Source organism: Miniopterus natalensis, chromosome 11 (assembly GCF_054644295.1).
Source record: "Miniopterus natalensis isolate mMinNat1 chromosome 11, mMinNat1.hap1, whole genome shotgun sequence".
NCBI lineage: Eukaryota > Metazoa > Chordata > Mammalia > Chiroptera > Miniopteridae > Miniopterus > Miniopterus natalensis.
In genome coordinates this window covers 64,128,463-64,154,968 of record NC_142091.1, presented here as the reverse complement: position 1 = coordinate 64,154,968, position 26,506 = coordinate 64,128,463, and positions in this window count along the sequence as shown.

Genomic DNA, 26,506 nt, shown 5'->3' with positions numbered 1-26,506 from the left:
TTCCAATAATTCTCATTTTATCTCCTAAATTCATAAACTTTATAAATATAAATGTCTGAGCTAATAGAAATCATCAGTAATTTAATACTGATAATATCTCTATCACCAAATATAAGGTTCATGAGATGTGATCTGTTTTGTTGATTGCTGTATATATACCATGCATAGATGCTAGTTAAAGCAAAGTTGTTACTCAGTGAATAATTATTGTTCAGATAGGTAAAGAAATGAATGATTCTTTTGCTATGAAAATTAATTACTAAAATCAATGAAATTTACTTGCGATATCAAGTATTGTTTTTGGTTATATTTATTTATTAGTGGGGAAAGAAACATTTTTTATATCAAGAATTGTTTATTTTGTATATAATGAGATGAGAAAAATGATCATTTGTCTTTATTTTACCATATCAAAATCGCTTGATTTACAATAAGAACCAATATTTTTTTAATTGTGTAATTAAAAATACTTTCAGCTGTGTAGAAATATGTATATATGTGTGTGTATAAATGGTGAAGGTAGTTAGTGATTATAAAAATATAATCATTTCCGATGATCATGCACTGTTTTGGATACATAATTCCCTCCCCACAACCACCACCAGAACAAAAAGTTAGACCAAACAATCTCTGCTTGCACAGCTCTCTTTTATAGGCAGTTATATCATATTACTTAAGGGGGTGAAGCCTTATTTTACTACTTGTGTGCACTTGAAGAGGTTACTTCTTTTCTGGGCCTTGTTTTCTCCATTGACAGAGAGAGAATAACGGCACTGACCTTATGATTTTGTTGTGAAAAACCAGTGAGTTAGCCTGGCTGGTGTGGCTCAGTGGTTGAGCACCAACCTAGGATCCAGGAGATCATGGTTCCGTTCCCGTTCAGGGCACATGCCCGGGTTACAGGCTCAGTTCCGGGTGTGGGGCATGCAGGAGGCAGCCTGTCAATGACTCTTTCATCACTGGGGTTTCTACCTCTCTCTCTCCCTCTCCCTTCCTCTCTCTGAAATCAATAAAGATATATTCAAAAAAGAAAATCAGTGCCTTAGTACACATAAAGCATATCAGCTCAGTGCCTGGTCTGCCCTCAATAAACATTATCATTATTATTTTTGTGCCCTAACGCATAAAACATCACTGCATACTGGCAAGTCAGGAATGTCATGATCCCTGATTTTGGCTCCAATGTTTTGTGATCCTATAGAGAGTCTTTAAGGCTCTGTAGTTGTCTATTTAAAAAAAAAAAAAAAATCTTTATTGTTTATTGTTGAAAGTATTACAGATGTCCCCCTTTCCCCCCCTATTGATCTCCTCCACCCCACATCTGCCAGCCTCTTAATGAAAGTCCAGGTCACATCACACCAACATAAGTAAATAGGGACCATGTAATGCCTGTTATGTCTTACTGAAACTGGGTTTCCTGGGACTACTCCAGTCTTTCTTGATATGTCTTCAACTCTTTGAATGTCCTGGCTTCCTTTGTCATCTATTTTTAAACTGAGACTAGCCCAATTCTAGCAATGGTGGCAGATGAGGGAACATTCTCTGACTGTATCTCTAAAACCTCAAGTAGCCTGACTTTACATGCAATCCCAATTTAGCAGAGTTTGGACGGAGCAGAATGTGGTAAATACCTGATGTTTTCCTCTGTCAACACTTCCAGTCCAATGTTGTAGGCAGCATATTAAACCCCAGCGTATGACAGTTCTGCTAGGCAACAGTACCATGGCAAATAAATAGAAACTGCTTCAGGCCATAAAAAATGTAGCAGTTCTAAATATACCTGCACCTTTATGTCAAAACACACATAAACACCCAACTGTCTTTAAAGAAAGTGTGAAGATTTCTTGAGTATCAGTTGAAGGCAGTCTTCTGATTTTGACTCTGTAATCTCGCGTCCGTGCTCTTTCTTTCTCTTTCCGTGGCCCTTATCCAGTTGACTTTCTTCCCAATGACTCCTTCTTTCACTTTCTTTAGATAATTTGAAAATCTGACCATACAGGTGCCAAGGGTGAAAGGGATCTTCATCTTCACTAAACTCCAAAGAGCAACTCTCTTTTCTCATTCCCACAGGGATTTTTTGTAATCTTGTTATAAGTATTTCTGCTGTACTATAATGTCTACAGAAAACAAAAAAAATGAACAAAGCTTCCCATTAACTACATTTAATGGGCTTTGTTAAAAGTCAGCTCAGCCCAGTCTCAAAGTGAAAACAAAAACAAAATTCTTGACTTAATAAACGTAATAGGTGTATAAAAGTTAAGATGACATTTGGTGAAAATAATATAATGAATACCATGGAGAATCTGTCATTGTAGTTTAAACTTTTTAGATCTTCTGGCTCTTTTGAGTAAAAAGCTGAAGGACTCTACCCTTACAAAATAGATATATGAGTAAATAAAATCTACAAGAAAAAATTGAAAATAATTTTTGGAGATGTATATGATATATATAGATGTGTATAGATCTCACATTCAAACCCCTGCATTAACTCGGTTTATTGCCAGACACTTACAATCAGGGCATCACAAGACCATCCTGTGGAGGGAATGGGTTGCAGGAGTATCCAACCATTACTCCTTTTTGTCTTCAGGCAGCAAGGCAAGGTCAAAGGGAGCTGAAACTCTGGGGCCTTTCTCATCTCATTGTGAGAAAACATGACAGTTTTCCCGTAAGCCATAGAAATCTGATTTTCTGTTATCCTTAATATGAAATAGTTTGATAAAGAGTTGCTCATTTATTCTTTCTGTGGATGTTTATTGACTACCTCCCCTTAACTAAGAACTAGTGTGTTATTGGATATGGGTGTGGAATCCAGGTGACTGAAGTTTGTTCTCTGACCTGGAGGAAATCACAGCCTGTAAAGGGAGATAAGTGCCCACATAACTAAGTGCACTACCATATGCCATGTACGGAGACCTATCTGTAGAAGAGCCAGCCTCATTTTATTTGGAATGAGGAGCAGACTGAAAGAAGTAATGTTTAACTGAATTTTGAAGATTAAGTGGAGTTCACCAGGATGGTTTTATGTTGTAGTATTGTTTCTCTAATGAGTAATTTCCTGTTGCAACACCTTTAACGGTTACATACTATTCCACGATGTGGATACCACACAAATAATTTAATGAGCCCTTATTGTTGGTCACTGGGCTAGTGCCTCTTTTTGGCAATTCTAACAGCACTGACATAAAGATTCTGATAGACAAATCATAGGAGATACCCCACATCTCTTCTTAGAATACAGTCCTAGATGTGAAGTTACTGGTTCAAAGGACCAGGACATTAAAAAATATTAAATACGCTTTCAAGCTAGTGGTATAAAAGAGTAGGCCTTTGAGGCCAGACACACTTTAATTCAGAATAGAAACATTCCTTCTGTTGGTTAGTTGACCTTGGGCAAGTAGTTGCCTAACCTTCTTTACTCTTAGCTTCTTCCTTTTTAAAAAGTGAGGATCAAAATACTTGCCTTAAAATGCTGCTTTAAAAACTGTAGCTGAGGTTAATAAATACTTCTTAATTCTCCCTTGTATTTTTGACAATAGGTACCAGATAGTTGCTACACACTGGCATTAAAATGCAAGCGTTCTAAATATTTCAGGCTCGTGTCATTAATGAATTTCTAACAGGAAATGTTCACCGCCTAAATAACTGTGGTTCTTCAGATTTCAAAAATGTTGACTCATTGTCAATGTAAATAACTGGGAGTTACTGGACCGTGGTGAAAAATTAGGTCTGAGAGTAGGAATGTTCTAGCATTTAAAGAAGACACAGAAACCTGGACTAAAAACTGTGCTCTTCTACTCACTGCCCTTGCCACTCAGTCTCTCAGACCCTCAGGCATGTCGTCGGAAAAAAGAACCGAAGGTTACAGTCTTTCTGCTTCAAAGAAATAAATGAGTAATATAAATTTAAAAAGATAGATAGGTGATGAGCCTCTAAATTGTTATTTTGATATAAACTTTTATTATTGGTTTGTGGATCTACCAGGAATCTTTTTACTTACTGTACAAGAAGGGACTTCATGCAAAATGTACTCTTCTCTTGTGCGGGCCGCGCATTCCGAGCTTTTCCTAGTACACTGACGTTGGGCCTTGACTTGAAGGATCTGGGTTTATTTTTGAACCCTGTCAGCACTCCATAATTACCATTGCCCAGAAGAGAAATGCTATTTTGCCTCCTGCATCATCAACACAACTGTCAGCAAATAAGGAAGGCATCGCCTTTACCGTTATTACTGCTAATGTACGAAGCAGAAAAGAACAGCTGGATTTTCACACATTGGGCTATTAGAAGAGCTGGCATTTACTAAAATATATCTTCAATTTCTACCTACCTCTTTTTGCTCTAAAAATGTATTTAAGGAAAAAGATCATTTTTATTTCCAGGCTTATTTTCAAACTCCTAATTTGGGACTCTTACTGATTTCAAAGTCATTTATCTCAATGTCATTTTTCCTCCTTGGCATACAAATGCGAAGTTAATGTTGATGGCTTCGTGGCTATTTTACTTTTCGGCTTTTCCTATTCTATTTTCTCTGTGTCCTGCACTCCCTGCAAAGTTTCATTTTCTCTCTGGTGCCGTTTTGCTTAAACTTGTAATGGCAATGGGTAGAAATAGTCTTTTTAAATGAAGGGTTGCAGGGGCTAACTCTTGCTGCAATTAAAGGGCAATCTTATAGCTTAGACATTTGCTCTTTAAGAAAGCAAAAAAATCTGTAGCCTACTTAGTTACAGTGTGCCAAAACTAGGTAGTCTAAGGCAATGTTGTTAAATAAGTTTTTTTTTTTTTTTTTAATTATATACATCATGGGATGGTGAAATAGGGCAGCCACTTTGTAAAGCAGCTTGGCAATTTCTCAACATGTTAAACGTAGAGTTACCATGTGATCTAGAAATTCTGCTGGTAGGTATATACCTAAGAAAATTGAACATATATCTATGCAAAAATCTTGTACATAAATACTCATAGCAGCATTACTCATAATAGCCCCAACGTGAAAACAGCCCCCATGTCTATCAATTGATGAATGTATAAATGAAATATGGTACATCATCCAAAGGAAATTATTTGTCCATTAAAAAGGAACAAAGTACTGACACTACAATACAGGTGTACTGTGAAAACATTACGAGCAGTAAAAGAAGTTAGATACAAATGACCATGTATTAAATTATTCCATTCATATGATGTGTCCAAAACAGGAAAATCCACAAAACAAATGTTGATTACCAGTTTCCAGGAGTTGGAGGTGAGGGAGACTGAAGAGTGTTTGTTATTGGGTATGGGATTTCTTTTTGAAGTGATGAAATGTTCTAAATTTAGTTATTGATGATCATTGCACAACTCTGTAAGTATACTATAAAGCCACTGAATTATATACTTTAAAAGGCTCAATTTTGGGTATGTGATTTATACCTCAACTAAGCTTTTATGTAAAAAGTAAAGTAACATATACACATTGATAGAAAATAGAAATTGGGAAAGGTGGAAATGAAGGGGCAATTACTACTGAACAATTTATCATCATAAGCTTTTCATGTTATACGTTCTTTATGAATATTTCTATTTTAAATGACTTCTGAGAATCTTTTAACTGAATGTATAATTTATTTAAGCATTTCTTTATTTCAAGTGTACGTGATTGCCAGTTATTCACTAGTATCAGATATATATATTGTTTGAGAACCGGACAAGGTATTTGTGGTCACTGACACATGCTTGTATAGAGGTCGATTCTAGGACCTGGATGTGTGTGTATTCTAGGAATGAGCTAGCAACTGGTATGCTGGTAATCCTAGAGGTAGTTGTCCCCTTCCCTGGGTCACTGCTGCTGTTATAGCTCATTATAGGAGCAGGCACCTACAGTAGCAAATCCAATGGTGACTGAAGAGGTTGTTCATCTATCCCTCATTTGGAAGAAAGTCTGGATGTCCATTTTTTGTCATTGAAAACAGATTTCAAGGCTTCACCTAACTAAATGAGGCAGGCAGGTAATTCACAGACTTGTAGACCACTAGCTCTGACAGCCCAGGATGGTGAATTGGAAAAGAGGTTAGTCTAAAAGCTTCATGTGTCTTTTTCCTAATGCAAGATTTAGTACACTTAAGGATATTATAATGAAATCAAATCAAATTTATAGCAGAATGAACAAATGAGAATAACAAATGGAGGTCAAAATGTGCTTTCACAGTTCTGTATGGCACCGGTTAGATCTGCAACGAAGGGACTTAATGCAAGCTGATGTGTGATCGCTCCAGTTTTAAAAGAATGCAATTCAGTTTATGTCTGGTTTCATTAAGGCTGTCGGGGTAGCACTTGAGTAATTCAGAGAGAAGAGAAATGTAACGGGTATTGAGTGTGTGTACAGATGTGTATAATTTATCCTGCACTTTACTGTTATAATATGCATGGATCTATTAACTCTCTAACATGTGAAGTCTGTTAGGATTTCATCTTGTGTAACTGAGAGCTAGCAACTTTGCCACTCAAAGAAGTGAGGTGATCACTCCAAATTTGCAGCACTGAAGCCATTTGCCATGTGTGACACATTCCCTGTGTGGCAGAGAAGATGCCGCGAGTAGAGTTAGACCTACAATCCTGTGACCTGTTGGTTAGTGATGGATGCTTAAACAAAATTAAAATGAGTGTGCTCACACTTTCTCCCTCAGATTTTATCTCTTCAGCCACACAGCTATTTATAAAAGAGATAAGTTTTTATGAAAAAGGTCCCAGTTGGGGATGAGTACTGAAGTCCCTGAGTGATTTTATATTAAATAACAAACACGATCAAAGGACTTGATCCATTACCAAGTCATTTCATTTAGTAGCGAACGCATGTCCTGTCATAATCCTATGGGAATGTTAATGTTCATCTACAATATGTGGAAACTGAGAATCAGAGTGATTTTAACTTCGATAACTCTAACCAATATATAGGCACGGGGATTGGCAAAGGAAGTAAAAATATCAAATAGCATTATGAAGCCCCTAGTCAAGCACTTTCTGAGAAGATTCTAGAGGGTTAAAACATTCAATTCTCCAGAAATCAGAAGAGGTAGACTTTTTTTATCTTCACAGAGAAGAAAGTTGAAAGTCCCAGGTCATAAGCCTAGTTCTTTGCTGATTTTCATTTCAGCGCAAGAGATTTCAGAGCTTACATTTTTACTTTAGACCACATATTTTAAACACAGTCGTGATAGTGGGAAGATATTTGACTTCAGCTTTTGTTATGGACATGGAATCATCACTGTCTTGTAGCCCTCGATGAATTTCATAGCATGGTAATCCACCTCGCATTTTATTTGACCCACATATATTTCCAAAAAGGTTACAATTCACTCCTTGGTCAGGGCACTGGGAAAGCCCAAGATCCAAAGTCCTCTTGATGAGAAAAAATCGTGGTGGAGAGGAAGCCTGTGTTTCCTTCAAATGGTCAGTACTGGTCCTGGACAGGACTGGTCGTAACCCTCCCTGACAGTCCCCAATGCACACCTTGGTCATACCTTAAATTAGAGGCAACAAGAAGACGACAGTGAGCTGGCTTCAGGGTAACTGGAGAGGCGTGTGGACTGGGCAGCAAACACTGGAGGATGCAAGCGAGGTCAGCGCACAGCTGGCCCTTGCTGATTGCGGGGACATAAATAAGGGTGTTTTAGGCGTCCTTGTTAGAGTCCTGTCCCCAGTCCTTTCTAAATGCTTCTCCCTATCATTTAACCGTAGTGTGTAAGTGGTAAGTCACGAGGCTGTTTCTTGCCATGGTCTTCGTGTGATGCTCCCCCTTTTCTGGGGCTGGCTTCCCCAAGGGCAGGGACACAAATGCCTGCAGCTCCGAGGCCTGAAGCCTTTTGACTCACACTCAGGAACCAGATGTTTTCACCAGCCCGCAGCTCACAGCCATCACCACGAGCAATAGATGTGCTCTTAGTGGGCCTCGGCTGCCGTAACAAATTACCGCTGACTGGGAGGCTTCAACAGCAGAGATTTATTGTCTCACTTCTGGATCCTGGAAGTCCAAGTCCAAGATCAAGGCACCAGCAGGGTTGGTTTCTGGCGAGACCTCTCTCCGTGGCTCGCAGATGGCCACCTTCTCGCTGGGCCTCGTGAGGTCTCTCCTCTGAGCACATACTCCAGGTGCCACTTCCTCTTCTTAAAAAAGGTTGAGAAATACAAATTGCCAGTTCTAAAAACAGCCCCGGGCATGTAAAGTGCAGCCTAGAAAATATAGTCAATAAAATTGTAATGACTAGGTATGGTGCCAGGTGGGTCCTAGACTTATTGGGGTGATCACTTCATAAGGTATACAAATGTCTAATCACTGTGCTGTACACCTGAAATTAATATAATATTGTGTGACAACTATACTTGAAAAATAAATATATAAAAAAGACAATAGTCATATCAAATTAAGACCCCACATTTTTGACCACATTTAACTTTAATTTTCTTCTCCAAAGACAGCCACATTGGGGTTTAGAGCATATGAATTTTGGGAAGGACACAATTCAGTTTTTAACAGATAGGATTATGTTAATTGACTCAGAGCAGTTGTATTCCATCCTCTGGACCTTTTTTTTTTTTTTTTTTAAATATATCTTTATTGATTTCAGAGAGAGGAAGGGATAGGGAGAGAGAGAGATAGAAACATTAATGTTGAGAGAGAGTCATTGACCAGCTGCCTCCTGCACACCTCCTACTGGGGATCAAGCCCAAAACCGGGGCATGTGCCCTGACTGGGAATCAAACTGTGATCTCCTGGTTCATGAGTGGACGCTCAACCGCTGAGCCACACTGGCCAGGCAATCCTCTGGATCTTTATATAATTACCGGGGGTGGGGGGGACTTTGAAAAATACTGATGTCAGGGACACACCCAAGAAAAGTGTCAGAATGTTTTAGGCCGTGGCAGGTCATAAGCACTTTTTAAAAGCTCCGCATTAGAAGTTATAAATTTGTATATAGGACTGAAAACCACAAACTTAAGCCATTTAGGGCCCATTGTCCCAACCATAGTGCATAGAATATTGTGAATCCTGTGCTGACACTGGTCCCGGCATCCTCACAAGGAATATAGACTGTATGTCATACTTATTTTAATCTATATGCTATATTTGTGATAGATCAGAAAACATATATTTATACTGCATACCATGGTATACTTAGGAACAAAGGTACTGGCTAATAGAAAGTTCTGGAATCAGACAGCTAGGGTTCTCATTCTGATTGCCTGACCTTAAAATTCCTAAGAAAAATAGAAATGATAATAATAGTATTCTCCTTTTCTATGAGATTAAATGATATTATACATGCAAAGCCTCAAATAGCCCATTGGTGTTATAGTAGCAATAATTTAATAAATCAGGTGGGAAAGACCTACATACCTATTTCTATTTATGTTCTTTTGAATACACTAAGACCCTTAGGCCTTGGAGCAAGACATTCAGTGATGTGTCCTTGCAAAGCCTAAATTAACTAAATTTTATATATCAAAGTGGTGGGGCTTGGGACCATCAGAGAGCATAGAGAAGTAGCAGAGTAATTCTAAAACCAGTGGCAGACTGGAGCAGCCACTATGGAAAATAGTATAGAGGTTCCTCAAAAAAATAAAAATGGAACTGCCTTTTGACCCAGTGATCACACTTCTCGAAATATATCCTAAGAATTCTGAAACACTAATCAGAAAGAATATATGCACCCTGATGTTCATAGCAGCACAGTTTACAATAGCTAAGATCTGGAAACAGCCCAAGTGCCCATCAGTAGATGAGTGGATCAAAAAGCTGTGGGACATTTACGCCATGGAATACTACACAGCTGTAAAGAAGGATTTTGTACCCTTTGGGACAGTGTGGATGGACCTGGAGAGTATTATGCTAAGTGAAATAAGCCAGGATGAGAAAGACATATCACATGATCTCACTTATATGTGGAATCTAAAGAACTTAATAAACTGATGAACAAAATAGATTCAGTGACATGGAAGCATGGATCAGACTGACGAATCTCAGAGGGAAGACGGGGATGGGTGCATGGGTGGGGAGAGACTAACCGAAGTATTTATGTGCATATATGCACAACCCATGGACACAGACAATAGTGTGGGGAAGGCCTGGGGTGGGGAGTGGGTGTGGGGTAGAAGGGGTCAATGGGGAGAAAAGGGGACATCTGTAATATTATCAACAATAAAGATTAAATAAATAAATAAATAAATAATAAAACCAGTGGCGAGGTCTCAGTGAAGAAACTGGGAAAGCTGTGAGCAAAGTTCTGGCAACTCAAGATGATTGTGAGCTTTAAAAGGATTCTGCTAGGGCCCTACCAGCGAATGAAGGAAACCCTTTTTGTGCTCACTCCTGTTCTGTTGGAATATTAGAATTTTTTTGATTAATTTTAAGACTCTGCAAACCTAACTTGTTGAAAAATTTCAGAACATATCCAACAAATGTGTTTGGAGTTGAGGCTGCCCATGAGAAACAGCTTTTTCTAAAACACCAAGCAGTTCAGCTTGGCATGCCAATCCGTCTCCCTTTACATTTATATCGGAAAAAGTAGGCCTGGTAGAAATGTTGCTTCTGAGAACTGAGAATGGCTGAAAGATGCATCTTTTGTTTGGTCTCTTTTAGAAATGCTCCCTGTTCTCTTCTCAAGTGTGTGGGAAGCCCCACCTGTCTAATCTTTAGCATTTTGATGAAAGTGCCATAAAAAGCTTTTCTATGTTTTGTGTAAATCTTACCTTAATTGGAGGTTTGAAGGGGGTTAATGGTGGCTATTTTCCTCGGTGCGTTTAATGTGTGCCTCTCAAGTGTGGAATCCCTGGCCAGCTAAGGGGGGTTATTCTTAAATTGCTTAGTGGTTAAGCCCATGGATTCAGAGCCAACCTGCCTGGTTTGAAATTTTGCCTTTGACATTTGCTAGTTTAACTTCTCTAACACTCAGATTACTCATCTGCAAAATGAGGATACTAATAGCAGGTACTTTAGAGAGTCACTGTGCAAATTCAGCGTGCTAATGCAGAAGAAACACTTAGGACACGGCGGGGTCCATAGCCAGCGTCACCATCACTAAGTGTTAGGGACTCCCAAGGCTTAGTTTAAGGTTCCTTTGCCAAACCCACTAAAGAGGCACCAGTTTGAAGTCCATGAGAAAGAAAACTGGCCTCTAAGCCACTAGCCTTGACTCTATCATTCAGAAGCTAAGTAATTTTAGATAACGACCACTACTAGTAGCTTTGGTAACTCATGTGGAAGGCATAAGGTCTCCTCTGTCTTTTTGGTGTAATTAAATGAGATAAACTTCCACTCATCTGCTGCTATTTATTTTTAAACCACTATTACCTCTTGTCTTCTGGATGAAGGTAGCCTAGCAATTGGTCTCACAGCTTCCACTCTTACCCATTTACAGCTCATTCACTCTGCAACAGTCTAAACCATTTAAAATATAAATTGCATCATGGTACTTCCTTGTTTAATAAGTTTACTGATTGTATATCATTTTTGGAATAAATGCCAATCTTATAATCCTGATCTATCTGGGCCTGCACAAGTTTCCAAGCTTATCTCAAATATTGCGTGCCCCCATGTTCACTACAGTCCAGTCACACTTGCTTTTTTTATGGTCCTGGCACAAACCAAGCTCTTTCCTGCCTCAGGGCCTTTGCATGTCCATACGTAAACCTGTGTTCTCTAAAGTGTTGGTAATCTTTTTCTACCACTACATCTCTACTCAGAGTTGACTCCTCATAGAGGCCTTTTCTTACAACCTAATCTAAAGTGGGCTACCCTCTGGGATGATCTGTGTTATATCTCTTCTCTTTTGTGTATAGCATCATACTCTACAATTACCTTGTTATTTGTCTGTTTACTTGTGCATTTTTCTCTTCTCTAACATTGCAGACCGATTTGTCTAAATCAGCCGTCCTTATATTCCATAGTGCCTGGCACAGAGTTCAATGGATATCATTGGAAGGAAGAGAGAAAGGACAGAAAGATTAATAGCATGTAGAGGTGATCAATATATTGCAGCACTATGTACAAAAGAAAAAAATCACCTTGCAATAAAGCTGGAAAACCAGAAGAAAAAGAAAAAAAAAAAAGACAAAGGTTAAATACCTGAACAGAAAAGTTTTAACCTACAATTAGATAATGCCATTAGCACAGTCTTGACACTGGCAGCAAGCTTATGGGAGGGAAAACCAGTATTTCTTTGAGAACTCTCTTTCCCAGGAAGAAATCTTTGTCTCTCTCAGGGCGTTGCTTGGCTGGCCATCTCTAGATTGCTCCGTTAGGTCAGTGCTGGGCTGGCTGGAGGTTGTCCATGGTGCAAGGATGTGAGCACCAACCTGCTTCTGCCACACATGCTACACCCAGAAGTTAAATGCTCAAAGCAGGGTGTTGTGCCCAGTCAGGTCTACACTGGTCTCGACAGACTTGGTGGCCTCGTTGGTCTGGCAGGGCCACCTTTGCCTTCCACCTCCTATCCTTTCCTCCACTGGTGAGCAGCGGCATGTCTATGTGAATCCTCTTAATTCCTTGGGCTCTGCACCCAGGCACTTCTATTTCCAGAGGACCAGGATAGTGCTTTTGCTCCAAATCTGTTCTTGAAGGCTCTTGTCTCACTGAAATTGCTTTTCCCATCTCTACCAGCTGGACACTAAAAAACACTATTGCAAGAGGACCTATTTTAGTTTTGCCATCCATCATCTGGAGAAAAAATATGCATGTGGCTGCATCAGAGAGAGAGAAAGGCAAGGAAATAACAACAGCGTATCCGGTAAAGTGTCTCCTACTTCACCTATCAGTGACTTCTCCAAGAGACGTCCTCCCGACAGGCAGTCTTGAAGGACAGGCATCTTGGGCTGTGAAGGTTGTGTATACAGATGTATTCTTAGCATTACTGATATTCAACTTTGAGTGCTTGCCTAATTCCAGGCACCAGCCTAAGAGCTTCCCATATATTAGGCCTATTAGGCCTCCGAGGTGACCCATGGAGTTGTAGAGATGAGATGTTAACCTGAAAATCTGGCTTCAAATGACTTACTTTCAACCATTATAATCTGCTCCGCTTCATGGCTGTAGTTTTGCTATCTCCCTGCTTATGAGTCTGAGACTGTAGAATACAGGAATTTGCACACATATAAAAATTAATTTACAATTTTATTTGAAAAATATTTGTCATATAGAACCGATGGCTTCTGAAAAACAATTAGTTCCTATTTGCTTTGAAAAAAAAATTCAGGCTTGTAATTCTGATTCTCCACCTAAGGCTGTCCAGTGTTTGGATCCTGGTTACCAAGCAACTGCCTTTTCCTCAGCATCTTACATGAGATTTGCAAAACTAAAAGGTTTACATTGAAAGGTTCTAGATTGTTATCGGGATTCTCAAGTATATGTGATCCTCAGAACAAGGCTAGGGAGTGTAATCACGCCTTTTGTCTGTCCCAGGTTCTATCTGTACCCCACCCTCAGGAAGACAGGAGGAATGGAAGGTAAAACAGTAGATTTTGGCTAAGTTTAAAGATTCTCTGAGGAAATAAAACCTTCCACCATGAGCATAGCCCAAGAAGCTGATAAAGGAGATGAGCTGTCAAAGCAAGAGTCTCCAGTGACTTAGGATGCAAATATTATAACATCACTCTCCTTCAATACACTGCCCATGTGTGCATACATGTATATATCATGAGCCTTAGAGAGCTATAGATAAATGATTATTTTGGGGGAAATTGTCATTATACCAAAGAGTTTCCATTTCAAACTCCCAAATATTTAAAGAGTAGCTCAAGAAAGAAACACTGGGGACAGAAGCTTTTCTATCTTGACTCTGTTATGTATACATAAGCTGAAGGACATTAAGCAAATCACTAGATCTCAGTTGTCATATATTTAAAATAGGGACAAAAGCTTTATTTTAGGGCTCACTTGAGGTTTGTTAAGAAAACATAAGCAAAGTGACTTTAGTGTCATGCCTGATAGAGGACACAGTAAATGAAAGTCAATCCAAGGGAATTGTTATACAAAAAAATACAGAGATCCTTAGTTTCAAGCTCATGGCTAAACTTGGGATGGAGCAGCAGAATTAGCTTCCCAATTAAATGATGCATTAGCACTAATACTATATGAATGGACAACACAGAGGTGGTGGGAAATCTTAATAATTCTCCATAAATCTCCCCACTGTAACTCTGTGCATCAAACGGAAAACAGTTGAGTCAATGTCACCAAAGGCCAGCGTGGACAAGCCAATCTCTTCCTTGAACTTAGCACCTGGAGCCTTCTATCAGCCTGTTAGTGCTGACTCAGTCAGGTTAATTAGGAGGCAGGAAGGCCATGAAGTATTGGACACTGTCCCTTCAGAGAAGAGTTGGTATGTCCAAAAAGACATCAACAAATTCTAGAGGAAGCCCAAGGTGATAGGGTACCTAGAATGGGGCAGGAAGGCTTCTATGAGTTCAGGGTATGAAAGCTAATCCCCTCCCCCGCAATTTGGCTTAGAAACTCTACATCTTACATTTTGCTAGAGTTTGGGGGTTTGAGTGCATGTGTAGGTAGAGCAGCCAAAAACATCTTGGGTGCCTGAAGAAACTCAGTTTATAACTAGAACAACAAATGCTCAAAAGCAAACAAAACCGACATGGCTCATGTTTGTATACGACACTTTTGAATAATTAACATTTTTCAAGAAAATTTGCCAGGGCTAAAATCTTTCAAAAACCCCACAAACCCCTAATATGTCTTTATGAGATATTTATTAAATTTCAAATTTGAAAAATTATTAGTTAGAATACCAAGGAATGGGCTTCAGGTCTTTGCATTTGTAAATAGGCAGATGTTTGGGGGGGATGGGAAGATACTCCACAAATTCTTAAGAAGAGACAATTTATAAATCAGAAAAACCCACGAAAACACAGGTTAGATACCATCTTCAAAGCTATGCATTAACATTTTCTTTTAAAGAGTCTGTTCTAATCATTGATTTTCCCCATGAAATAAATACATTTTCCGCCCAGAGAGGAAAAATGAGAGCCAGGAGGAGCAAAGGTTTTGCAAACCTTGTAGACTGGGTATTTCTGTCAGCACCTGAAGGGTTAAGCCTAGAGCTGCCACTAGGTGTCACGTTGGGATCACTTTTGGGAACACAAGCTCCCTAACTGGTTCCAAACAAGAGTCACCTTCTTGGTTAATTTCAATTGCTGTTCAGTTTCTTTTTAAATAGAGAGCCTTTCTCTGCACATGTCAAATTTTCCGGGTCTTCTGATTTGTCTTACAGGTATTTACAACCGTTTAAACTTTTCACCAACAATGCAGGCCTAACAGAAGGCAGATTTTCAAGGAGGGAGGTTTGATTTAGCGGGGCCACACTATAGGGAGAGAGGTCTCTCTTAGGCTTGTATCCCCATAACCTCCCCTAGTTTCCCCTGCAGACTGACAAATAAGAGCTGCAACAAGATTGCAAGTAGCTGCCCCCCCACATACCTTCCACATGGAAATCCTGGAGCCCTCACTGGTTTCTTCCTCCCATCACCTCCTCTCCCAGCCCCTCGGACTCCCCCTTTCCTGTGTGACCTTCCTAACTGAGGTCCCTAGCCTTCTTCTACCAGGGTCAGTTGGTTAACTTAGAGATAATTTTTTAGGGTAAAATGGCCCCAATAGGAGTGTTAGTCGTCGCCAGTTCCAGAAATACTGTGTTTTGAGTGAAGGCAGTTTAGGAGGGTGATGCTTTGACCATAAAGAAGGACACTTCAGCACAACTGAGACAGGTGATGCTAGAGGAAAAGGGATGATTGGAAATCAAGGGGTTGGTAATTACTGTCTGTTCTGGAAATATTTCATATGGCTACCCACCTATTCTGCTAGAGGTAATGCTAGCAAGCCCTATCTCTAGAAAGTAATTATTACAAATATAAACTGAAACCCCCTTCTTTACAGGATTAGATAGATTAACCCTACCTGGATTAAGTAAAATAAAATGAGAAAATCTGCAAACAACCTCCCATTCCCCTTCCCGAAAGAGAAAACAAATTCTAACTGAACATATAAAAGCAAAGTCCTAAGAAAAATGCAGAACCAGATACAATCCTAGATGCCTGGGAAATGTCTATTGTCAATAAATAGAAATTCCATCTCTATCTGGAGAAAAGACTGTTCGTGTATCTTGCTAGTAGGGGCTTTATGGGGATCCCTACAGATTTCCTTTAGAACAGTTGCTGGTCAGTGTTTCTGAGTTTTCTGGGAATAACATCGCACCTGCAAATCCTCTAGAGGCCAGAACACAACGTGTAGACAGGCAGACAGGTTTTCCATTCTTATTACTTCCAGAAGCTGTTTTTTTCATTGTTTTTTTCATGTGGTACCAGCTGGGTTTCAGAGCCCAATAAAGTGATAAACCTATCTCCCCAAATGTCAGGATAGGCGCCAGGATCCACCACCTCAGGCATTTCTTAGAAATAGAAAGATCTGAATCTGGGCTTTATCAGCTCTAGGGCTTATTTTCTCAAATAGTGTTGTCATATATTGTGTCCATGAAGAATGCCGGTGTGTACAGAGTTCTGTAGATGACTCCACTGCCGAGCAATAGCAGAAAACCCTGCCTCCCTTGCAGCTGCATCGCTTGAGCTTAAGCACAACTGTAACTCGGGTGCTCTGCCAGCAAAACGCTGCTTCCATGCACGGAACTCCCTTCAGATAGGTAGCTCATCTTTTTATTCTTAAGGTTTAGGCCAGGGAGGTAACGGGGGAATTTAAGCTGCGGCATGAGAGACTTTAATGTGCATCTTTCTTTCCATTTTCTTTACTTGACTCAGGAGAACAAAGTTGTTTTTTTAGTCAGACTTAAATTTCTACCTGCAGAAAACTGGGAATAGTAGTTATTAAAGATTTTTATCATTGAATGACTAATTATATCTTGGAATTAAATGGATTGTCATTCCCTGATGAGGCTGAGTTGCAATTTTAAAGAAAACCTTCAGATGTGTTGGAGAATCACAGGAGAAGACGTGTCATCCCGTGAATCCATGCAGCCTTCCGCTCACCTGCCTACCCAGCCAGTGCCCACCCACCGTCCACTTACCCATCTATTCACTCACTATAGAGCCACCCTAAGCTGGAGCTTCTAATAATTGCTGGGTAATTATTAGTGAACCAATATTGACTTCCTCTCTATTTAACAACGTTGTGGCCTTAATCTTTCTTTCTCCCCCCACTATGGCCTAAACATGGAGCTTGATGGACTCAGATTGCAAATTGCAAATTGACATTGTCTAAGTTTATGGTACAGGTGGTCTTCGTCACTACTATTATGTTGATGAGTATCTGTGGAGAAGACATTTAACTTTCCTATTTCTTATCTAGAAAACCCAAGAGCCAGTCTAGTTGAGTTGGTTTCTAACAACTGTTTTTTGTTTTTCAATTTGTAATGCTTTTTTTTTTTTTTTTCTGTTCTTTTCCTCAAAACTTAGATGCTAGCTGAAGGTGTGTTTATTTCTTCGAACAAAATGTCCCAGATCATCAAGGAACCTGTACATGTCTCCTGAGGGAGACATGTCTTTAAACTTCATGTGGGCTTCAGGTTGAGGTGCTGGTACACTGAACAGTACACTTTGAAAGTATTCAAATTAGCATTTGGAAATGTCATGGAGTTCACATTACTTGAGTACAGAGCAAGCGCAACAGATGTTACTTTAAAAGCTCAGAAAAAAAGGAGCTGGTTTAAATAAGCAAATCAAGACACCTTGGAGGACTCAGGTGAAAAACAAACAAGAGATCTGTGGTAGAAAAATAAATATATGGACAGACACACGTTTCCCTAATATCCCTGGAAAGAAACTTATTATTGTTTGGTCCATTTTACGTATTAGTAGTAGATTAAGGGTTCGGAGGCATGAGCTTGAGAAGAGTGATTAAAGTCCCTCATCTTTATGTCCTCAAACTGCATCTAAATTGTGAGGTTCAGCTGAAATTCTTACTACCACAAAAATATCTTTTCTCCCTAGAGAAAAGATTTGTGTCTAACATCAATCTGTTATATTTTTAGTTTATATTGGAATTATTTTGCTTCTTCAATGAAATATTTTACCCACTTAATAGAAAAAGTGTTTGCATTCATGTTATTTCTACTGCTATACCCAGAATAATGCTTTGTACATAGTAGATAATTAGTAAAAATTAATTAGCTGTTCTAGATAGACTGTTGCCAGAATTTCAGCTCCCACAAGAGATTACTTATGATAATAAAATGTTTTATCGATAATCTTTCCATGTATGACATTGTATCACCATGAATACATTATTCAAATATCATTTTTTAATGGACAGCTTGAGGTGTGTATTTCATATCTGCATTTAATGGGATTGCATGGGAAATTTATTTTCTGAAATTTGCCTTCCTTTCTATGCTTCTTCTGTTATATTTTGGCATTTTTTATACTTTAACTTAAGTTGGAAGCTTTACACAGTAAAAGCTTATTATTATAGATCTGGAAGATGCATCTGATATCATCCGTCTGGAACAGATGATTAACTGTTCGTCAAAGACTTCTGCTTCTTTTCCACAGTGCAAATTGTTGGTAGAAATGGCTGCTCAGCTTAGAACTATTTCTCAGGCCCTCTCGAGTCTTGTTGGCCGTGCAACTCATTCCCATTAATAGAATTTGAGCAGAACTGATGGGTATCACACTTTGATTGAAATGATTAAGGGGTGAGAGGGCTTCCACCTCCTCTTTTTTCATCTGCTGGCTAGAAGTAAAGGACTCTGAAGCCCTGGGAGCTGGTAGAAATACAAAATAAAAGGAATTTAATTACTGAGCCATGTGTAAAATTTAACCACAAGACGCCCTTATAAACTGTTAGGTGAACAAGAAATAAACTTCTTATTTTGGTAAGCTGCTGAGGGTCTTGGGAACCTTCTGTTATAGAAGTAAGTTCTTTTATCTAGTGTAAGGACTTTTATGAAAAGGCAACAAAACTGAGCTGGTTTAAATAAGTCACAAGATGCTAGCAAAACTGGGATTGGAAGTTAGAACTACTGGAAACGCTCATTCTTAGGGACTCAAATCAGCAAAGAAAGCAACAGATTAAAATAAATGTTTAAAGTGGCTAAAGAATGAAATAAGAGCCAAAACCTATCTCAGCAATGATTTTTTTGTTGTTGTTTAGAAGAAGTCCTTGGACAAAGAAAGGTGGGACCCTTTTCTGCCTTTTTTCTCCTTGAAGGGAATAGCTCCTTATTGACCAAGTTAGGTTGGACAAAGAGAATCCATTAGAATCTACTACAGGTGATACACGGTTCTGTATGTACACTGTCTTAGGGCAAGACTGAGAAAGGAAGCTTAACTCTTCATTTACAAATTTATCATTTTAAAAAGAGGCTTGCTCTTTTCAAGTTTTTAGACAATTTACTTATGTTATGGTCCACCCAAGGCCTCCTTCCATTCCACATAATGTAACGTCTCTTTCTGATGTTTTCTGATATTCTTCATTTGATGTCATGGAAATATTAAGTAAGCATTTTTCTCTAAACCTACACATGTCTCAATCACTTTGCTGTTGATAAGATTTATGTGCTTAATTCTGGGGGAGAGGGGGGGTATCTTCAACCAGAGAAGTTTCCTGAAGTCAAAGATGGGAAGACATGTGTATGTCTCCTGGCTGGACTTTCCCCCAATGTATCATGAGTTTCTGAAATATGCCCTGTTTGACAGTCAGAGAGAGAATTAACATTTTATGCATTGTTAATAATTTGATATTTTGAATGGCTTCATCTATGCAGACTAATTAAGGGAGACCTTTTCAATGGCTAGATTGTGATTACTTATTGGTTTATATTTTGTCAAGCCAGCATTTGTGGAAAGACCATGCTGATTTCTGACAAGACTGATTTGAATAGTGTTTACATTGGCTAGCAGTTTTCAAAGGACATGCTCACACAATATAATTTGTTTTGTTAACGTAAAGAGAGAAAAAAAATGAAAACTGATGGAGGATTGATACCTGGGGAAATAAAGTTGGGAGAGGAGAGATGGAAGGTACTATAAGAACAAAACAGAAAAGTAAAAAAAAAAAAAAAAAATCTATGTCTGATAGACATCTTTGCTCACTTCAGTGTACTAATTTGATGAGGAAAATATCTAAGTGAAGCGTCAGTCATTTTTTTGTGTTTGTCTTAAAGTGCTCCTTGAGTGATCTCTGCAAAATTAAAAACCCTGACAGCAGAGCATGGTTAGCACCTTCTTCTCCACAAATATTAGGCTCAGCACGTTTGATAAACCTGCCATTGCAGCAAAAGGCATATTTCATCTCTGTGTTGACTGTCCATTGTTGCATAGCAACACTACTAGAAATGTAGTGACTGAAAACCACACGTATTTATTATGTGTATTTCTTGTGAGTTAGGAGTTCAGCATGTTTTGACTGAATCTTCCTTCAGATCTATCTTACAAGACTGCTATCGAGGTCTTGGTTGGGGTCATGGTCTCATATGAGTCTTGATTGAAGAAAGGTCCACATCCAAACCCACACAGTTGTTGGCAACATTCAGTACTTTGTGGGCTATGGGACAGAGGGCCTCAGTGTCTTGCTGGCTGTGGACATGAAGACAGCCCCCTCTATTCTTTGTCACATGATCCTCCCCAACATGGCCCTTTGATTGCCGTTATAATCTTACAATATAGTGGTGCACATTCTGCCATCTTGCTGTATTCTATGGGTTTTTCCCCACATTCCAGAGGATTACACAGGACATGAAAAAAAGAAGGAAAATATAATGGAATTTACTGCTGTACAATCATAACCATATAATCTCAACATTTCCTTGATGAAAGTACATCCAAACCCATTCAGAGAGATAAACTAATCAATTAAATGCCACCCAGTGGATTAGTGATAACACCAGTACTAGAATCCAGGACACTGCAAGATGCTTTAAGCCCTTTTTTTTCTCTTTTTAAAATTCATTTGTTAATAACCACTTCAGAAAATGTTGGGAATATAAAAGGTGCTCATTTATTCATTCTACAAATATGTATTGAATATATATTATGTGCTGGCATTATTCTAATCCTGTCAATAAAGCAATAAGAAGAACAAGTCCCTGATCTCCTAGAGCTTACATGAAAGTGTGAGAAGATCACAATGAACCAATAACATATCAGTGTGTAGCAAGCCAGGTGCTGTGGAGGTAAGTAAATCAAGGTAAAGGGCTAAGAGGTCATGGGTCATGTTATTTCAGATGGATGTCCATGGAAGTCCTCTGATAAGTTGATATTGAAGTAGAAATATGAGTGAGGTGAATGAAGTCCTCTGTCGCTATTTGGGGTCCAAGGGAAACATTCCTGAAAAAGGATCTGAGTTAGCTATAGAAATAGTTATAGATACCAAGCAAATTTTACCTAGCTTTCTAGACTTGGGTATGCCATTAGGGGTTAACATCTTCCTCTGATATAGAAGTTAGATGTAGTTTCCAAAGTCACGCAGCAAGGAGATGTCATAAAAGGTCTGAACTTGTGTATCTGATTCCAAAATCAGGTTCTGTGCCCCAGATGAGTGATTACTTCTTCTATGCTGCAGATCCCTTTTTCAAGTATATTTTATGTATCAATAAATAAAATGGGTAAAAGTGGAGTTTCTGTGCTTGATGCAGAGGTAGGCAGGAGATGTCCAGGACTCATCTTGTCTGCTACCCATTACAAAGCTCCCCGGGTCCAATGAAGCAGCCCCTTAAGGTTTAAACTGCAGAGCTCACCTTACAAACCACCCTGTTTCACCTCCTCTTGGACCACCCTCTTGTTAGCATGATCAAATGTCTTTGCCATGAGTTCTTTATAAGGCTCACTCATTCACCATTTGACAGGTCACTACAACATTTGGCTGTCATGATAGGGATTGGTGTTCTCTTTTCTCTCCCATTTAGGGATGGTCGATAGACTGAAAGACAGATGGATTTAGCTAAATTGGCAGCACAGTGGAAAGGACCGCATTTTATTAAAGAGACTTCTGTTACAATTGGTCAAGTCTAAAACCAGTGAAACAGCAGGGAAATTTTCTCATAACATAAATAGAGTAGGAAATCCACAAGAGGCTCTCGGCACTCAATGTAGATTATCTTACACTCAATGTAAATTATAGAAAATTCCAGGTAAACTGTGGGTCTAGGGAACTTTGGCTTAGCTATGTCTACCCTAATTTAAAGTAAAACTAATGTGTGGGACCAAGTGCAAACCAATATTCTTGAAATGAATAAAGCACTATTAAGATAAATTTCTACAGACTGCAGAATTAAAAACACTTTGCCCTTAAGGAAAAAAATAGCTGGGGAAAAAGTATCCAAGGAGGGGTGAAGACAGATTACAACAATCAATTATTAATACAGATGAGCCAAGGCCAGCTGATGCTATCGCACCGCATCATTCAAATTCTCATTATTGGAATATACACAGTACGTTACTGCAGCAATACTTTCCTTACTGTGGCAAGAGACGTTCATTTCTAAGGAGCTGAACAAGAGACAGGGAGCTTTGGAAGGGGCTGGGCGCTCAATGATTGGGTTGTAATTATTCTGAAAGGGCTTTCATCATCATTACCCAACATTCTGCAGATGCAGCATGTTTGAAAATAAACTAGGTCCAACTAGCCCACATCATTTCAGATTTAAACACTGAGCCTCTGGTTTGCTGATGTATTTTTGTGTTTGTGCGTGTAGACGAACATAAATGTACTCGGCCGAGCATACATCATTTCAGAGTTGTTGAGCCGGTGCATCTGCATCGGTGGTGCAGACGAGAAAATCTATCTGCACAGTTCTCGGTCCATGATGAATGCAATGGTGGAGAACATTCACTCATTACTTGTTTCATTCATTCCTGCAGCCTTAATATGTTCAATGCCTGGTGCTGTGCTCTTACAACCATTAACAAGATGAATCAATCCCTGCCCAGAAGGTGGTCTCTATTCTCAGGGTTTTTCCAGTAAATGTTTTCATTCTCCTCGTGTCTACACCCAAAAAGAACAAAGCTAATTGTCTGCTTACTTTGCTAGTTTGCCTTGATTACAAGGCTTTCAAGACCATTAGCCTATGAAGCTGTTTACATTTCACAAATAGGTTTGAATTTTACCTCCCTGGCCCGTCATCCCTCTTACCCTCCACCAGGGGCAACGGGACAAGGTACCCCTCCCCAGTTTTAGAGAAGAGCAGTAAAGCGAGTGCTCTAGTTAAATTGCCCCTGGTGTATTGTATCACACCAAAAGTTCTAAATGTCAGTTTGTGCAAGTATGTGCAACACGTGTTCATGTATTGCTGTTTAATTGTTTCCTGCTTTTCTGTCATTTGCAATCTAATTATAGGACACTAAATACAAGAACAGGTTACCTGGAGTACTAGGTAAGTTGTCAAGAAGCATCTCAGTGAGTGAGGGGAGCATGAAATACTAGAACCATTCTGAGAAGAGGCAAGTCAGGGTGGAGAGCTGCTTTGTGAACACAGAGAAGTGAAACATGAGCGAGCCAAGTAGAAGTGAACTCGACTGAAGGTTGGGAGGAAGTGTTCCAGGAGTTTCTTTTCTACTTGCCCATTTCACCTTGGTCTTCACCACCACCCACTTCTTTCATCCTCTCATTGAAATTTCATAAGATACCTACCTGTGTGCCTATTGGTCTCTCTTAATCCCTCCACCACCACCTTGGCACAGGTCATTGTCTTCATTAAAATAGCCTCCCAATGGGCTTTCTTTCTTTTACTCTTTCTCTCGCTTTCATCTGTCTGCTACAATCTTAATGTTGCAGCCATTTTTAAAAAAATGTAAACAAGATCACATCATTCTGTCATTTAAATATTTCTATTGCACATGAACCCAATCTGCTTACTGTGGTTGCAGTCACTGCATGGCCTGGCGCTCCACCTGGCTCACCAAATACGGTTCCTATTACCATTCCTCAGTCCACTCCAGGTGTCCTGGACTTCTCTGGTTCTCATAACTCAGAAGGTTTTTCCCACATCAGAGCCTTCATCTGTGCTGGATAATATGAAATTTGTAATGTTATGTGTATAGTGATACTTAAATATACATCATGGAGGTCAGAATTGCTAAGAATACTTTGAAATTATTAGACAATAGAAAATTATATCTACATATACACAGCAAGGAGTTTTTGAAGACATGACAAAGGCTCAGCTAACTTACCCAACTTCTAATTAAAAATTCTAGAGAGCCTTATAGCATACTTTCACTTTCACAGTATTTTGAGTCATGAAATAGGTAATTATTATCAATGATGTACAGATGAGGACACTGTGGTCCCGAAAGATTAAGTTGCTTATCTGAGATCATGTACTTAAGGTAGTGGCAGAGTCAGAATTTGATCCTTGGATTTCTGACTTGGGGATATGGGAATTTCTCACCTGAGTTCATAGCACGTATTTTAGATAAAAGTGGTAGTTTTTATGTGACATGAAATTACAGAGATACTCAATTATCTATGTTTCTAGTAAAATTTCACCAGCAAAATCTCATGATTTGGGGTCTTTTTTTACTATAACTTAAGAGTAGGTGAGTGAACACAATCAGAAGTTCCTTTAGCAGTTGCTTTTACATTGTAATTGTGATGGTTGTGGGTCAGCTGGAGGATGCAGATGGTATCAGTTGGTTCCTTATACTATGCTAGGTGCTATTTCTGCCTCCTTGGTCTATGAGAATCATTGCTTTAAACATGGATTTTCAGCATGACTCATTAAGTGGTTATTTTATCCTAAAATACATAAAGGAAGAACACATCAGAGGTAAGCGTTAAACAGTTGGGGCTGTGAATTGAGATTCAAGAAAGTTACACTTATACTGAAATCATCATTGTAAACTCCTTTGACAAGTTTCAATAGCTGCTAGAATGGTTTTTCAGGTAGTAGCTCAAAAGGGAAAGAACATTTAAGTAAAGGCTTTTATTTTTCTTTAAAAGAAATTCATTAGCATATGCTAGATGATCTAGTCTACAGACTAGATAAAAAATCCAGTAGAACTAAACTTGCTTTTGGACATGAGCAAGGTAGAAAAGTGATAGTAATTGGTTAGAATTATGTATTTACCTCAACAGTAGATGATGTTGGAGGACTCAGGAAGGGGGCCAGAGTGGAATAGCTCTTAGTGAGTCACCACTCAAGCAGAACTGCTATGGGTATTAAGAGCTGACTCTCTTTTATTCTACTACTAATTTACTATAATACTCTGAGGGTTCCCATGAAGGCTGGGAATTGATCCTCAGCATTTAATTGATAAGCTTGATGTTTCTTTTTCTAACTTATTAGGTTAATATCAAGATGCTTACCTAAAGGAGCCCAGCAGAGCTTGGAGATCCTATATGGCTGCAGTTGGTTCTTCAGTGGAGAGGAATTTCTTCTCTGAGAACTCATTAGTGAGAATGTAGTTCTTTGTGCATTTGGCTTTTATTTTCTGAGAGATCTATTTTTATCAGAGATCATTTTTTTCAGTATGCATCAGATTATCCTTACTCCAAATTCTGTGTTTATAAAAAGAATCCCTGGAAAAATCCTCTAATGCTCATTTTGGCGAGGTTGTGTGTATGTGGCTACAGGAGAGGAGGTGCGAGTAGAAATCTGAAGATTCACACCAATGGACAATAAGGAGATATAATGTGTTGCTTTTCATATAGCCAAGCCAGAGAGGAAAACATTTACTTTTTTAAATCTTCACCTGAGGATATGTTTTTATCGATTTTTTTTAGAGAGAGAGGAAGGGAGAGGGAGAGAGAGAGAAACATCGATCGGTTGCCTCCTGTACATGCCCCGAACAGGGATCGAACTCACAACCTAGGTATGTGCCCTGACTAGGAATCGGGCCTGATGTAACCTTTTTTGCTGTGTGGGAAGATGCTCTAACTAACTGAGCCTCTACCAGGCCATGGCAAGAGGAAAACATTTTTAATGAAAGGGGGAAGTTATCTGACTCCTAGAATGGGGAGCAGCTTACTCTGTAGCTGTTAGCCAGTTTGAGGTACGTATGGCTTCTTAATCTACCCTCTTTCCCACGCTTCCCATTTGGCTGTGGCAGTTGTTAAAGTGTTTTTCCTTACTTTTTGTTATGTTACTGTTTGTTATTAAACAGTATGTGCATTCCCCCCCAGACATGACTGTGTTTTAGCAGTGGGCGATGTGATTGCTGACACGTAATGGTTAAGGCACTTTGGAATACTTCTGGAGAATTGTGACCACATAAATGGAAGCCATTATCGTTGTGCTTAAATTGGAATTTCTAGTTTGAGTCTGAGGGCTTGGGATGGAACCCACTTCTGATTGCAGGGGAATCAACACTTCATATCATTAGTGAACTGTCTCATCCAAATGAAGGCCGTGATTCTGAATATTGCTCACTTCAGTGTCAAAATATCCATCCAGAGGTGAAGGCAGAGAGGGAGGAACACATGTGCAGACAGATGAGAGAACAACGCTGAGTTTCATTATGCTGGCTTATCATGCCTCATATGCTCAAAGAAAGACCACAGGCAGGTGGGAGTTATATTATT